This window comes from Lithobates pipiens, unplaced genomic scaffold, assembly GCF_037356315.1.
Source record: "Lithobates pipiens isolate NorthernLeopardFrog02 unplaced genomic scaffold, aLitPip1_a1.2 Scaffold_16, whole genome shotgun sequence".
NCBI lineage: Eukaryota > Metazoa > Chordata > Amphibia > Anura > Ranidae > Lithobates > Lithobates pipiens.
The window spans coordinates 56298806-56313234 of record NW_027507748.1 but is presented as its reverse complement, the minus strand read 5'-3'; positions in this window follow the sequence as shown (position 1 = coordinate 56313234).

Genomic DNA, 14429 nt, shown 5'->3' with positions numbered 1-14429 from the left:
ACAGGGCACTTACACCTCCTTCCTGCTCAGGCCATTTTTTAGCGTCGCAATTTGAATGACAATTGCACGGTCATGCTATACTGTACCCAGACAGATTAAATTTTTATCATTTTATTCACAAAAATAGAGTTTTCTTTGGTGGTATTTAATCACTGCTGGGTTTTTTTTTTACTTAGTTTCTGTCGGTAAATTTTGTAATTAAATAATTTTTCTCCTTCACTGATGTGCGCTGATGAAGCACCACTTATAGGCACTGATTAGGTAGCACTTACGGGCACTGATTAGGTGGCACTGATGAGGAAGCACTAATATGCTGCACTTATGGGCACTGATAGGTGGCACTGATATGTGGCACTGATGAGCACTGATAGGCGGCACTGGTGGGCACTGCTAGGTGGAACTGGTGGGCATTGATAGGCAGCACTGGTGGGCACTGATAAGCGGCACGGATAGGCGGTACGGATGGACATTGATGGGTGGCACTGTGTGCCACCGCGGGTGCACGAGAGCGGGCGTTCTGGGACACCGTCATATGACGTCATCCCAGAACGAGAGCCGTACCGCCCCACCGTCATTTGACGGCGGGCGGCAACTAGTTAAGGGGCGTGGCAATGGGTGAGTCCTATGCCTGCATATTTTTGCTGATAGGTATCCCTCATTCCCATCTCAAAAAGTTGGGAGGTATACAGCAGGGCTTCACCGCATTCACTAAGCTCTGGGCAAAATGAGTGCAAGTGCACAAGCCATTTGTATTTAATAAATCAATAAAATCCATAAAACACAATGGGGTTGATTTACTAAAACTAGAGAGTGCAAGATTTGGTGCAGGTCTGCATAAAAACCAATCAGCTTCCAGTTTTTTTTTTCTCAAAGCTTAACTGAACAAGCTGAAGTTTGAAGCTGATTGGCTACTATGTACACCCGCACCAGATTTTGCACTCTCCAATTTTAGTAAATGAACCCCAATGTGCAGTGACTCCCACCTTCAATTCGCTTATACCTTTACCTCCAACTGTGGACCTGCCAATTTTCACCGTGATTTTGCGGCGTTTTTTGCGGCGTTTTTTATCACGATTTGCCGCGATTTTGTGCAGGGCAAAAGGTCACCAATGTTAAAAGAAGAAAAACGCCCAAATCTGCTCAATTTGAGCGACAAAAAAGGGTCCGAAACTTGTTTGAGCTTCAGGCATTCGGCTTCAGGCGACATGGAGTGGAGATGTGAACCATCTCCATTGAGCATAATAGATTTTTTCCCCTCTAGCGTTTTGTAGCTTCAGGCTTCAAGCTACAAAACGCTCAGGTGTGAATGGGGTCTCAGGCAGGCCTAGCTGTGAGGTCTGTTTGTTTTTGATCTGGGGGCTGGCTGGGGGGTGGTTTTGTGTAGCAGCAGGGGACTAACATGTACATCTCTTTGGCGCCTCCTCTGTTTCCAGAGGGTTCTTGAAAAGAGGCAGGGCAGAAGATAGGAGTGGCATGGAGTGTAACTGGGAGCCCTGACCAATCCCCAATTAAGATCTGCAGGTGGCAGTCCTCCTATATATACTCATGGTCAGCCTGTTGTGAGAGGAGTTGTCGGGTAAAAGAACTGAGTGATGGAGTGTTAGGCTGTGGTGGCCCTTGAGGGAACCCCCTATTTTGAGCCAGAAGAAATGATGTGCATATTTAACAGCTACAGTCTTTTTCTGCATCACCATAGACTATTGCTCCTCCTCTGCGTAACTCCTGCAGACTATTGCTTCCAGAACTTCCTCACCCATGACCGTGTAAGGGTCAGGACATCACTCTTGACCATGTAAGGGTGATGTTCCCAGAAATCCTCCCCTCCTGCACTTTCTTATACTGTAGTTATCAGTGTAATGTAATGTCACATCTTTTATAAGCAAGAAGGACCCACTCTGAATGGTTCCTCAAACTGGCTCTGGTTTGCTCACTGCTACTAGGCCAGAGGCCTGCAGTACCTCTCCCCGGAGGCCTAGTAGGTTAAAAGCACATTCTGGACGCTGGACTACTGTTCCCAGCTAGCCCTGCTTGCAAATCCTGTGCTCTCAGGCCACATATTGATTTGACCGTACTCCTCACAGTCTCTCCTCTGATCCAGGACTCCTCATCAATGACTGTGTAATAATGAGGACCTCGCTAATGACCGTGTAAAAGCGAAGTTCCCTCATAAACTTCCTGGCACATCCAGCCCTCCACTGTGGTACACTCACCAACCTTTCTCTGCCCCGAGTCCTTGATGGAGAACTTAACTGGACCGTACGACAGCATCTGCCCTTCTGCTCCAGCAGTTTCTTATCAATGACCGTGTAATGATAAGGAGATTACCAATGTAAAAGCAAAGTTCCCTCACAGTTCACCCCGGGCTTCCATTCTCCCGGCCGACAACTCACCCCAGTGGCATGTTACCTCAGCTTATATAGGAGGCCCGCTCCCTGCCAATCCCAGTTGGGGATTGGTCAGAGCTCCCACATGAGCTGCCTGCCACTCCAGTTCCAGGCCCTGCCCCTCTTCCAGAACATTCTCCCTGGAAGCAGGAGGCACCTCAGAACTAGAGAACAGGTGGTCACACCCACTACTACACTAACCACTCCCAGCCCCCCAGATCAAAACAGACAGGCCTAGCTTAGAGCATAGGCCTTCCTAAATGTACCTGTGCTGACAGTCTCCCTAGTAAAAATCCTACACTAGCACCTACCTATTGGTAGTGGGTGGTACATCCCTGTATAGCTTTTTATCTGACAGCCGCGGGAAGGAGAGAAGGAGAAGCGGATGTTGGCTATACAGGGAGATCGGTGTTCACAGCTGTCCCTCCTGCTGCACCGATCATCCCTGACTGTGAATCAGGGGATCATCCAGGATCAGCCCCACAGCCGAGATATCGGGCAGCACTTGATATCGGATGTCCTGGAGCTGCCCCTGAAATGCATGAGGCTCCCGCACCTCGCGGGAGACTTGGGATGTCTGCATTCTGATGACCACCATTCTAATTAGTATTCTTTCCAATTAATTCATTTTAGCAGGGGTTTCCGGACATCTGAAATGATGTCAAGGATTCACTGGGGTAAAAGATTGAGAAAGGATGTTCTATAGTATTACCCTCCACTCCTTCCACAGCAGGTATATAAAGGCTATGTAGGGAGGTGAGGAGAGGGACACAGGAGCTGGGTCAGCACAAACAATAATTAGGCACTTCCAGAAGAGGAGCGAGCTTTGATATGTAGGGAGTAAGGGGACTGTGGTAGGAAATTGACTCTTCCTGGATCTGTCTAATTATCTGTCACAAAAAAAGTAGAAAACAGAAATACACTGCACTTTAGCAGTCAAAATACTTACTTTTTTGTGCTTTACCTTCCATTTGTAAGCTGGAGTCTCTTTAAATATATTTTCTCACATTTTAAAAAGGAAGTGTGGAATTTAAAAAAAATAAACAATCATACTCACTTATGTGGATGCAGCATCAATCCCATGCTGTAGCTGTCCCCTGCCGCACCAAGAATTGAGCAATCAAAGACCAATAATTGTTCAGTTCTCGGGTCTGCACTAAGGACAGAGCAGTGACTGTCAATCACCGGCAGTGGTGGCCCATCCATTAGGAGCGCATGGGAGCCACCCTCTCATCCATGTGTCCGGCCCCTTAATCTGCATGCAGGGTGCCAGACGCATGGATTCCAATGGGGGGGGGGAGTTAAACATATAATTAGAGCCAGAGGCTCTAATAGGCCTCAAAAAAGGGAGGGCTTGGGGCATAGAGAACTGCCCTCCGAGCCCACCCAGTAGTGTGACAATAGCAAATGAATATGACACCCTGGAGTTGGTGATGGTTGGTTGGTTACCGCCCTCCCCCCAAAAAAAAACACCAGCCGCCACTGATCACTGGCTCTCTGCTCTCCCCTCCGGCATTCACTAGAGTGCTGGGCTGTGGAGGGGGTGGAAGCTGCTGGCTCAGGCTCTCAACAACAGGCTGAGAGGCTATGCCAGGCATCGAGGTGGATCCTGACATTATTGTCGGGATCCCTGCAGGGCTTAGACCAGCTCTGTGATGTCAGCCGACAGTATTCTTTAGCCCACTGTTGTGTGAATCTGGGTCACAGGAGTGCAGAACTAAGTGCAATCATGTGACCCGCAGGAGAAGTAGGGTCAAAAGAGCTTTGGTTTCTCCTTTAATGAAATGTTTCTTTTGGCAAAGGAAATATTCAGCAATCTGGAATTAGATCCATTTTTCTTCAGAGATGAAAAGAATAGTTAAAACAATACAGAAATGTAATAGACGGAGATCAAAAGGCCAAATCACGTTCCAAGTGAAAAGCAGAGATTTCACTCCGGCGGGGGGGGGGGGGGGGGGGGGGTTTGGGGTGTTGCACAAGGTTTACCCAGCGGAGTTCACGTATGACATCACTGGTCATGCTGTGTCAGGGGGATAATACAGCTAATCCTGTCCAGGACACAGAGCTGCTAAGTTTATTAGGGGCTCATTGCTGGAAATTATTTCTATATTTCTGAATTTCTTGTATTTTATAAAATGATGGATTTAGGGCAGTATTTTCTAAATGGTTATAGGAGTTGTCATTCGTCTTCAGCTCACCTCGTCTGTGTGTGTGTGTGTGTGTGTGTGTGCATAAATATGAATCACCGAATGTCTTGTTACATGTGTGCATGGAAATATATATATTCTGTTTGGTGATTTGTTTCTGATAGAGAATTAGTAAATACAAAATATCACAAGATCAGTTCTTCATTGCCTTAGACTCGGATGGGGTCTCTGACATTGGAATGGTTGAGATCAAAGCACATTCATGTGTTAGCCCTTGTACACATGGTTGGACATTCCGACAACAAAATGTGTCAGATTTTTTCTGACTGATTTTGTCCGAAAGTGGTGTTGCATACACACAGTCGGACAAAGTTGTCAGAAAAAAAGATCGTTCGGAACGCAATGACATTCGGTCGTTGCAACGGGACTACATTGCAGCTAGTAACCAAAAGCTTTGGTCTCGTAATTTGATCTGAGCATGCGTGGCACTTTGTCTGATCGGAATTCTCTACAAACGTTTGGACAAAGTCCGATCGGATCATGTTGTCGGAAAATTTTATATCCAGCTCTCAAACTTTGTTGGTCGGACATTCTGACGGAAAAAGTCCAATGTAGGATTATCCGACAACATGGTTTTCCGTGGGAATGTCCGACCGTGTGTACAAGGGCTTAGAATGGCCCAGTCAAAGCTCAGACCTAAACAGGCATGTACTGGCCATAGGGACTATAGGGAGTTTCCCGGTGGGCCGATGGCTCAGTGGGCCGGTTTCAGTGACAGCCAGTGGCATCGCTGGGGGGGGACTTTTGGGGCTATAGCCCTGAATCTGGGGCCCATAGCCCCGAGTCAGTGCAGGAGTCCCCAACCACAAGGTCTCAGCCCACTACCTGCCCTCTTTCTGGTGACCCTGATATTAGGAGGGGCTCTCTGTGAACCTGGATGTAAGGGGGGGCTCTGTGGGGACCCAGATGTAAGGGGTTGGCTCTCTAGGGACCCTGATGTAAGGCAGATGATCTCTGGGGACTCTGATGTAAGAGGGGCTCTCTGGGGACCCTGATTTATAGTTTATATACTTTTTTTTGCGTGTTTGCAAAATTAAAGTGGGCCGGTCTGGATGAAGTCCAGGGCCAAATTTTTGTCCCAGTCCAGCCCTGGACCTAAATCCAATTAAGAATCTGTGGCAAGACTTGAAAATTGCTGTTCACAGACGCTCTCCATCCAATCTGACAGAGCTTGAGCTATTTTGCAAAGAAGAATGGGCAAAAATTTCACTCTCTAGATGTGCAAAGCTGGTAGAGACATCCCCAAAAAGACTTGAAGCTGTAATTGCAGTGAAAGGAGGTTCTGCAAAGTATTGACTCAGGGGGGTTGAATAAAAATGCACGCCACACTTTTCACATATTTATTTGTAAAAAAAAATTAAAACCATTTATCATTTTCCTTCCACTTCACAATTATGTGCCACTTTGTGTTGGTCTATCACATAAAATCCCAATAAAATGCATTTACGTTTTTGGGTGTAACATGACAAAAATGTGGAACGTGTCAAGGGGAATGACTACTTTTTCAAGGCACTGTAAATCTGCAAAGTCAGCATTAAACAATGCATATAAGCATTAACTGCAATGTGAACAATAATACTATAACTAACCTAGAGTGTACTCTAGGTAAATGGCTAGGATATGGTGCAATATTCCCTGAGAGGCACCTCTTAGCATAAGGAAAAGGTGAAGGTTGCTGTGTGGTAGCTGTAAAGGAACAGTCTTTAGTCCTAACTCTTCAGCCAGCTAGCGATGGGGCCCAGTTGTACTATTGGTGCACATAAAAATAGTCCCAATCAAGGCTACAGGCAGCAATAAAGCTACTAGATGGCTGTATGGTCAGTTTTAAGGGGCTTTGGCTCTCTCTCTAGCAGCATATAGCAAATCCCCACAGCAGCAGCTCACCAGTCCTGGAGATATTGCAGCTCACCATCCGGTTACACACAGCCATTAGTCTACTCTCTGCACTGCACCCAGATGACTCTGGTTGTTGGCACCCCTGAACTCGGCACTCCAGATCCCACTCAGGCTGCCGATAAGCAGCAGTGATGGTGCACACTGGACAGCAATGTGCACACTCCTGGCTCCCTCTGCAAGAGGATGCTGTGTTCTGTACTGCCTGAGAAAATGCAGCTCCTTCACCCCCTCCTGGCATTCTCCCTCTTGGGAAAGCAGTTCAAAAGCTCTTGATTGCAATGGAGTCTATATCCTCTGGAGTACAGTTCCCACACTGCATTGCTGCCTGATTCAATCTATTGAACGCTTCCTACTCAGCAGCTCCTTCCTCATTCTGATACAGCTGTTAACCAGTTTAGCACCACAGGGCAGCAGCTACAGAGAGCAGCTGTAGCCAGTGTTTCTGTCACTCTCAAATTCTCAGCCAAGCACCTGGGTACAGTAGGAAGTTAGAACCCTTGTCTGTGTTCCATCTGGGAGAGATTCTCAATCGCCGCAGGGATACCTGCGATCATCTCACAGGGAGGAAGAACGGGGAGATGCTAATGTAAACAAGCATCTCCCCATTCTGCCTAGTGACAGTGTCACTGATCTCTGCTCCCTGTCAGCGGAAGCAGAGATCAGTGATGTGTCACACACAGCCACGCCCCCCCACAGTTAGAATCACTCCCCAGAACACATTCAACCCCTACACTGCCACCTAGTGGTTAACCCCTTCACTACCAGTGTCATTTACACAGGAATCAGTGCATTTGTATAGCACTGATTGCTGTATAAATCTCAATGGTCCCAAAAATGTGTCAAAAATGTCCGATGTGTCTGCCATAATGTCACAGTCATGATAAAAATTGCTGATCGCTGCCATTACTAGTAAAAAGAAATTATTAATAGAAATGCCATAAAACTGTGTCCTATTTTGTAAACGCTATAAATTTTGCACAAACCAATCAATAAACGCTTATTGTGATTTTCTTTACCAAAAATATGTAGAAGAATACGTATCGGCCTAAACTGAGGAAGAAAATGTTTTTTTATATATGTTTGGGGGTATTTATTATAGCAAAATGTAAAAAATAATGCGTTTTCTACACAATTGACGCTCTTCTTTTGTTTATAGCGCCAAAAAATAAAAACCGCAGGGGTGATCAAATACCACCAAAAGAAAGTTCTATTTGTGGGGAAAAAAGGACGTCAATTTTGTTTGAGTGCAACGTTTTATGACCGCGCAATTGTCAGTTAAAGCGACGCAGTGCCGAATCGCAAAAAGTGGTCTGGTCTTTGGCCAGCCACATGGTCCGGGGCTTAAGTGGTTAATAAGGACACCTGACACTTGTCCTCTGAGACAGGAAAAGAGGGGAAATATCTCCAACAGGACTCCAACAACAGAAAGTTAAATAATAGATATTATAACCCCCCCACCTTTATTATACATACAGTAAGTGGTTATTTAACCTCCCTGGCGGTACGATTATTTCGGATTTTAGGTGCTGAAAGCGGTACAATTATTTTGCATGAAAATTTGGCGTTTTATATTGTAGTCCTGTAATTCTTAGGAATAACTCCCTTAAATCTGTTCAAACCAGAGTCTAGCAGACATCCCATCCCGGGTATGATAAATTTTGAAAAATGAAAACATAAGTTATAATATAATAAATAACTATAAATATATAATATACCAAATAATAATATAACAATAATAAAAATTATTCAATAATGTAATCAAATCAAAAACACTGAAATTTGCTCAGTTGCAGAATTGTCGCTGTCATTACTTTTCAGTATTTGATGACGGATCTCCCCACAAATCGCTATCCCTCAATTCTGCGAGTGATTCCAATTTATTATCGCTGTTTTCTAGCTGGTCTAAAATCATTTTTGATGTAAAGTGACAGTTTTGGTTGCTATGGACAATCTCTAGTTTCCAGGCATAAAGAACAGTTTTTATAATATAAAACTACATGCAGAGCACTGGGCAGACCACTAGGGACAAAGGGGATGTGAAATTATTACATACAGCAATGTAATCTGTAAGATTACATTATACTGTATGTAATGTGTGTGTTTCACTCTTTGAATTTGGCGCGATCTCCGTCCCCGTGCGTCGCAACACTCGCAGGGAATGGAGATCGGCTCCGTGATAGATCCGGCGGAGGACGAGCCGCTCGTACAGCGGGGGGACATCGCTGGATCCAAGGGAGAAGGTAAGTAACCTCCTCCTGCATACAGCGATACGGTCCCGAGTCTGGCTCGGGGGTTACCGCTTTTGGTACAAAACTTCCACCCCGAGCCAGACTCGGGAATACCGCCAGGGGGGTTAAAGTTGAACTTCAGAATAAGTAAATATTGTCTAAATGCATTCCGCATGTGTGCTTTCTCTTTATTCTTGTGTGCTCTGCGTATTTTTTCTAGATCTGTGCACTCATCCAGTGTGATACTTTCCTGCTGTGTAGGAGCTTCCTGTAATAAAGACCGATTCCTGCTGTTCTCTCCCCTTGTGCAGGGGGACTGGTCTTGTCTCTGCCCCCTTCTGTAGTTTTCTGCAGGCAGCCTGTAGTGGGCGGAACCTGCTGGGCCCCTCCTACAACTCTGATGATGTCACCGCTCCCCTTCCAAGGTAATATCTAGCTTTGCAAAGGCATTTGTTACATACAAACTACATTTATATTCTTTGTGACTATGAAGGAATATATTTAGAGAAACATTTTAGTGCTCTGAGTTTAGCTTTAAATAGCACATAGAGCTAAAAATTTGTTCTTCTTTAAATATATTAACATTGTAGTCTGAAATGGGAGCCAGTGGCCTGTCCCTGGTATGACTCCATTGCTCCTTCTCTGCTCCCGCGCCGCGGAGCCTCTGACCTCACTCTCCATCCCTCACCTTACAGCAGACAGTAGCTCAGCTGCTCGCGCCTGCCAAATATAAAGGCACAGTGTTGCCAAACTCTTCGGTAAAATGCAGAAATATACAGGGCAATTTATTATTAGTCTGACATCATGGGAAGCCCTTGAAACTCCACTCCATACTTTATAATGTGTGAGACATTTCCTCTCTTTGCTCCTCATAAATTGCAGAAGTTCAAAGGTTGTGCAATGTGTGTGGGGTGCAGAAATCCAAAGTCAACAGTGCCATCTAGTGGTGAAAAGGCAAAATGCTGTGCAACATAAAAAGAACAAAAATATACTGTACTGTTTTAAGCTCTACATATGGTTATGTAATTGTAACCAATTGAGTACCAGTCCTTAATATACTCTTTTGTTTATTTACTTGTTTATTTTTTTGTTTTGTTTTTTTAGACAAAGCTTTCTTTTGGTGATATTAAATATCTATTAAGTTTTGACCAAACATTTTGAAAAAACAAAAAACAAACTTTGCTTTACTTTCTGTACAAAACATATAAAATTGCTAGTACAAGTGACCAAAATGGAAAGTAGATACCACAAGGTGATCTATTGTTTTGCCACATTTTTTGGGAAATGAAGAACTATGTTGGTATTGAGGAAGTTCAAACATGGAGTTTGGCAATGGTGCATTCGATACAGAAGTGAATGGGGTTAAAGCGGTATTGGACCCAAAAGCAAAAATGTAATATAATGCCAATCATTAGATGTGTTGACTGCATTGGTTTTGGTTTTTTTCAAGTTTTTACCTGGTGATCTGGCAAGTAACACACTACCTACTGTAGAGTGGCTACACTCTGGATGAAGGGGCACAGGGGGGACCTTTGGACAGCAGCATTGTTAATCGGGGGATAGCATTAGATAAACTAGCAGACTAAGATACACTGATACAAACTCCAGCTAACACTTTATAAGCCGTTACAACAAACAGTTGTGTTCCTTTTGGGATAAAGGTTTTACATAAATAAATAAAAGCTATTATTTTAAGCACCCTGTCAGTGGTAATGGTAAGTGGTTTGTGTCATTCCTCTACAGTGCCTTGAAAAAGTATTCATACCCCACAAAATTTTCCACATTTTGTCATGTTACAACCAAGAAAATAAATGTGTTTTATGGGGATTTTATGTGATAGACCAACACAAAGTGGAACATAATTGTGAAGTGAAAGGGAAATGATAAATGATTTTCATTTTTTTTTTTTTTTACAATTAAATATATGATAAAAGTGTGGGGTACATTTGTATGGCGCCCCCCCGGAGTCAATACTTTGTAGAACCGCCTTTCACTGCAATTACAGCTGCAAGTCTTTTTGGGGATGTCTCTACCAGATTTGCACATCTAGAGAGTGACATTTTTGCCCATTCTACTTTTCAAAACAGCTCACGCTCTGTCAGATTGGATGGAGAGTGTCTGTGAACAGCAATTTTCAAGTCTTGCTACAGATTCTCAATTGGATTTAGGTCTGGACTTTGCGCCATTCTAATACATGAATATGTTTTGATCTAAACCATTCCATTGTAGCCCTGGCTGTATGTTTAGGGTCATTGTCCTGCTGGAAGGTGAACCTCCGCCCCATTCTCAAGTCTTTTGCAGACTCTAACAGGTTTTCTTATAAGATTGCCCTGTATTTGGCTCCATCCAACTTCACATCAACTCTGACCAGCTTCCCTGTCCCTGCTGAAGAAAAGCATCTCCACAATATGATGCTACCACCACCGTGTTTTAAGGTGGGGATGGTATGTTCAAGATGGTGTGCAGTGTTAATTTTCCCCCACCTCCTCCTTAGGGCAAAAAGTTCAATGTAGGTCTCATCTGACCAGAGCACCTTCTTCCACGTTTGCTGTGTCCCCCCACATGGCTTCTTGCAAACTGCAAGCTGTGGATCTCTGCATCTCCTCCAGAGTTACCATGGGCCACTTGGCTGCTCATACAATTCCGGCCTGTCAGTTTAGGTGGACTGCCATGTCTTGGTAGGTTTGTAGTTGTGCCATACTCTTTCCATTTTTGGATGATGGATTGAACAGTGCTCCATGAGACGTTCAAAGCTTGGGATAATTTTTTTGATAACCTAACCCTGCTTTAAACTTCTCTACAACCTTATCCCTGGCTTGTCTGGTGTGTTCCTTGGCCTTCATGATGCTGTTTGTTCACTAAGGATCTCTAACAAACTCTGAGGGCTTCACAGAACAGCGGTATTTATACTGAGATTAAATTACACACAGGTGGACTCTATTTACTAATTAGGTGACTCTAAAGGCAATTGGTTGCACTAGATTTTAGTTAAGGGTATCAGAGTAAAAGGGGCTGAATACAAATCCACGCCACATTTTTTAGGTATTTATTTGTAAAAAAAAATTGAAAACCATTTATCGTTTTTCTTCCATTTCACAATTATGTGTCACGTTGTGTTGGTCTATCACAAAAAATCCCAATAAAATACATTTACATTTTTGGTGGTAACACGACAAAATGTGGAACATTTCAAGGGGTATGAATACTTTTTCAAGGCACTGTAAATAAAGGAAAGAAGGCCTAAATAGAAAACAAATGCAGATATCACGTCTAAGAATTGGTAAGCTGTAATTTGATATATGCAAATATGTTTACTTTTGTACCGCATTACATACAGGGCACATAAAAGTGGGGTATGCCTGTAATTTGTAAGTACACAATGGGGTTTATTTACCAAAGCTGAAAAGTGCAGAATCAGGCTCACTTCTGCATAGAAACCAATAAGCTTCTAACCCTAGCTTGTTCAATTAAGCTTTGGGATCAAAACCTGGAAGCTCATTGGTTTCTATGTGAGCCTGATTTCGCACTTTTCAGCTTTAGTAAATAAACCCCATTGTGTACTTAAAAGTGGGGTATGCCTGTAGACATGCGCACTGCTGAAAAATGTGTTCGTTTTCGTTTCATTCGTTTTTATTTTTTGTTTTTCTTTCAAGTTATTCGGACAAATTCGTTAAACGGGTTTTCGTTAATTCGAATGTTTCCAAAAAAAATTATTTGAAACAAAATGAATTGCACATGTCAAATACAAATGGAGGCTGGAGATGAGGGTGTTAATGTGCAGGAAAAGAGAGGTGAAGATTTACTATACTGGCACTACATCGACAGGATTGAGAAGAGATGTGGAGGAGAGGAGTGGGGGGAGTGTGGGGGGGATGGTTAAGAAATGATCCAAAATGAAAATGCATCAAGTCTGCTTCTGCCCAACTTTCAGTAATTAAATCCTTAATTTATACGATCATCCTTCCTCCCCTTTCTCTGATGTGAGAGGAAGGGCTGGGCTCTCAAAAGTACACATTGACTATTTTACATGTGTGAATACAATGATTGGCTAACACCGAGTTCACTAAGCACAGAGCCACTCTAATTGGCTCCGTGCATTTTGCCTGTAATCAGTGGTGTCTAATGACAGTGCGATTACAGGCATTGCACAAACAAGTAGTAAACAGAGCTCTATTTTAAAACTCCAGAATACCAGTGCCATCAGCCCACCTTTTTAAAACATATGGAGGCAGGCAAATGTATAGATACATATGTGTCACCTGAAAGGGAAATTGTCATGATAGAAATATAGGAGCTGCCATTGCTGTTTTGCTTTACAAGGTGCATGCTCCATGGCTGGCATTCTTCATGCTGATAGGCGCAGTATTTCTTGGCTTCTTGTGAAAAAAAAAAACAAGGCGAATACTAACTGCTTGCCGCTCACCCACAGTAGTTGTACTGTGAGCGGGCGGCAGTTCCAAGTGACGTACCTGTATGTTGCAGTCTTTCTTCCAGGTTTGATTCTGCTGTGATTGGACACAGCATGATTTTTGCAGCTGATTTCAGCCAAAGAATTTGGCTGAAGTCAGCTGATCAGCTGTGGCCAATCATACACAAAAACCCAGAACTACAGTATGTGTACTGCGAACAGCGATATAAAAGCAGCACATATTACATACATTACACATTGTTACTCACACAGTTAGCCCATTGATTGCCCCTAGATGTTAACCCCTTCCCAGCCATTGTCAATAGTACAGTGACAGTGTACAGTATTATCCCTATTAGTGTCACTATTGATGTCAGTGTACCCCCCCCCCCCCCCCCAGCCAGCGTCAGCTAGCTCCAGGTTGCCCGCCACCCTATTACAGTCACACTATAAGTCACTGATTGCCGCCAATACCAGTATAGTGTCATACCGAAGTAAATTCCAGTGTATATATACCAAAGTTTGTAGACGCTACAACTTTTGCCCAAACCAATTAATATACACTTATTGATTTTTTATTTTTTTTCATTTACTCAAAATGTATTCATCAGTTTAGGCCAATATGTATTCCGCTACATATTTTTGGTAATAAAAAATCCCAATATAGGTATATTGATTGGTTTGCACAAAAGCTATCATGTCTTCAAAATAGGGGATAGATTTTATTATTTATTTACTAGTAATGGTGGCGATTAGTGATTTTTAGCGGGACTGCGACATTGCGGTGGACAAATCGGATAACTGACATTTTGGACCCTTTTTTGGGAATCAGTAACATTATTACAGTAATCAGTGACAAACATATGCACTGTTATTGTACTAATGACACTGGCAGGGAAGGGGTTAACATCAGGGACGATCAAGAGGTTAGATGTGTTCCCTGCAAGTGTTTTCTAACTGTATGGGGGACTGTGTGACTGGGGAAAGACACAGATCTCTCTTCCTGCATAGCAGAAAGACAGGAGCTGTGTGATCTGCGGGCGTCCACAAAAACGAGTACCAGAGCCGATGTTCACCTGTGGCGATTTGCGGGCTTGTGCCGACTTGCCGCAGTATAATGACACGGTTGGTCGGGAAGTGGTTAAACTTTTTATGGTTATGATGATAACGAAATGTGTCTTATACCATTTATTTTATGTTTTTGTATTAGATTTTACTATGCTTGTCCTTTACTTTCAATAAAAATCTTTTGGGGAAAAAAAAAAAAGAAAATAGTTGTTGTTTTTTTTCAAAATTTACAATCATT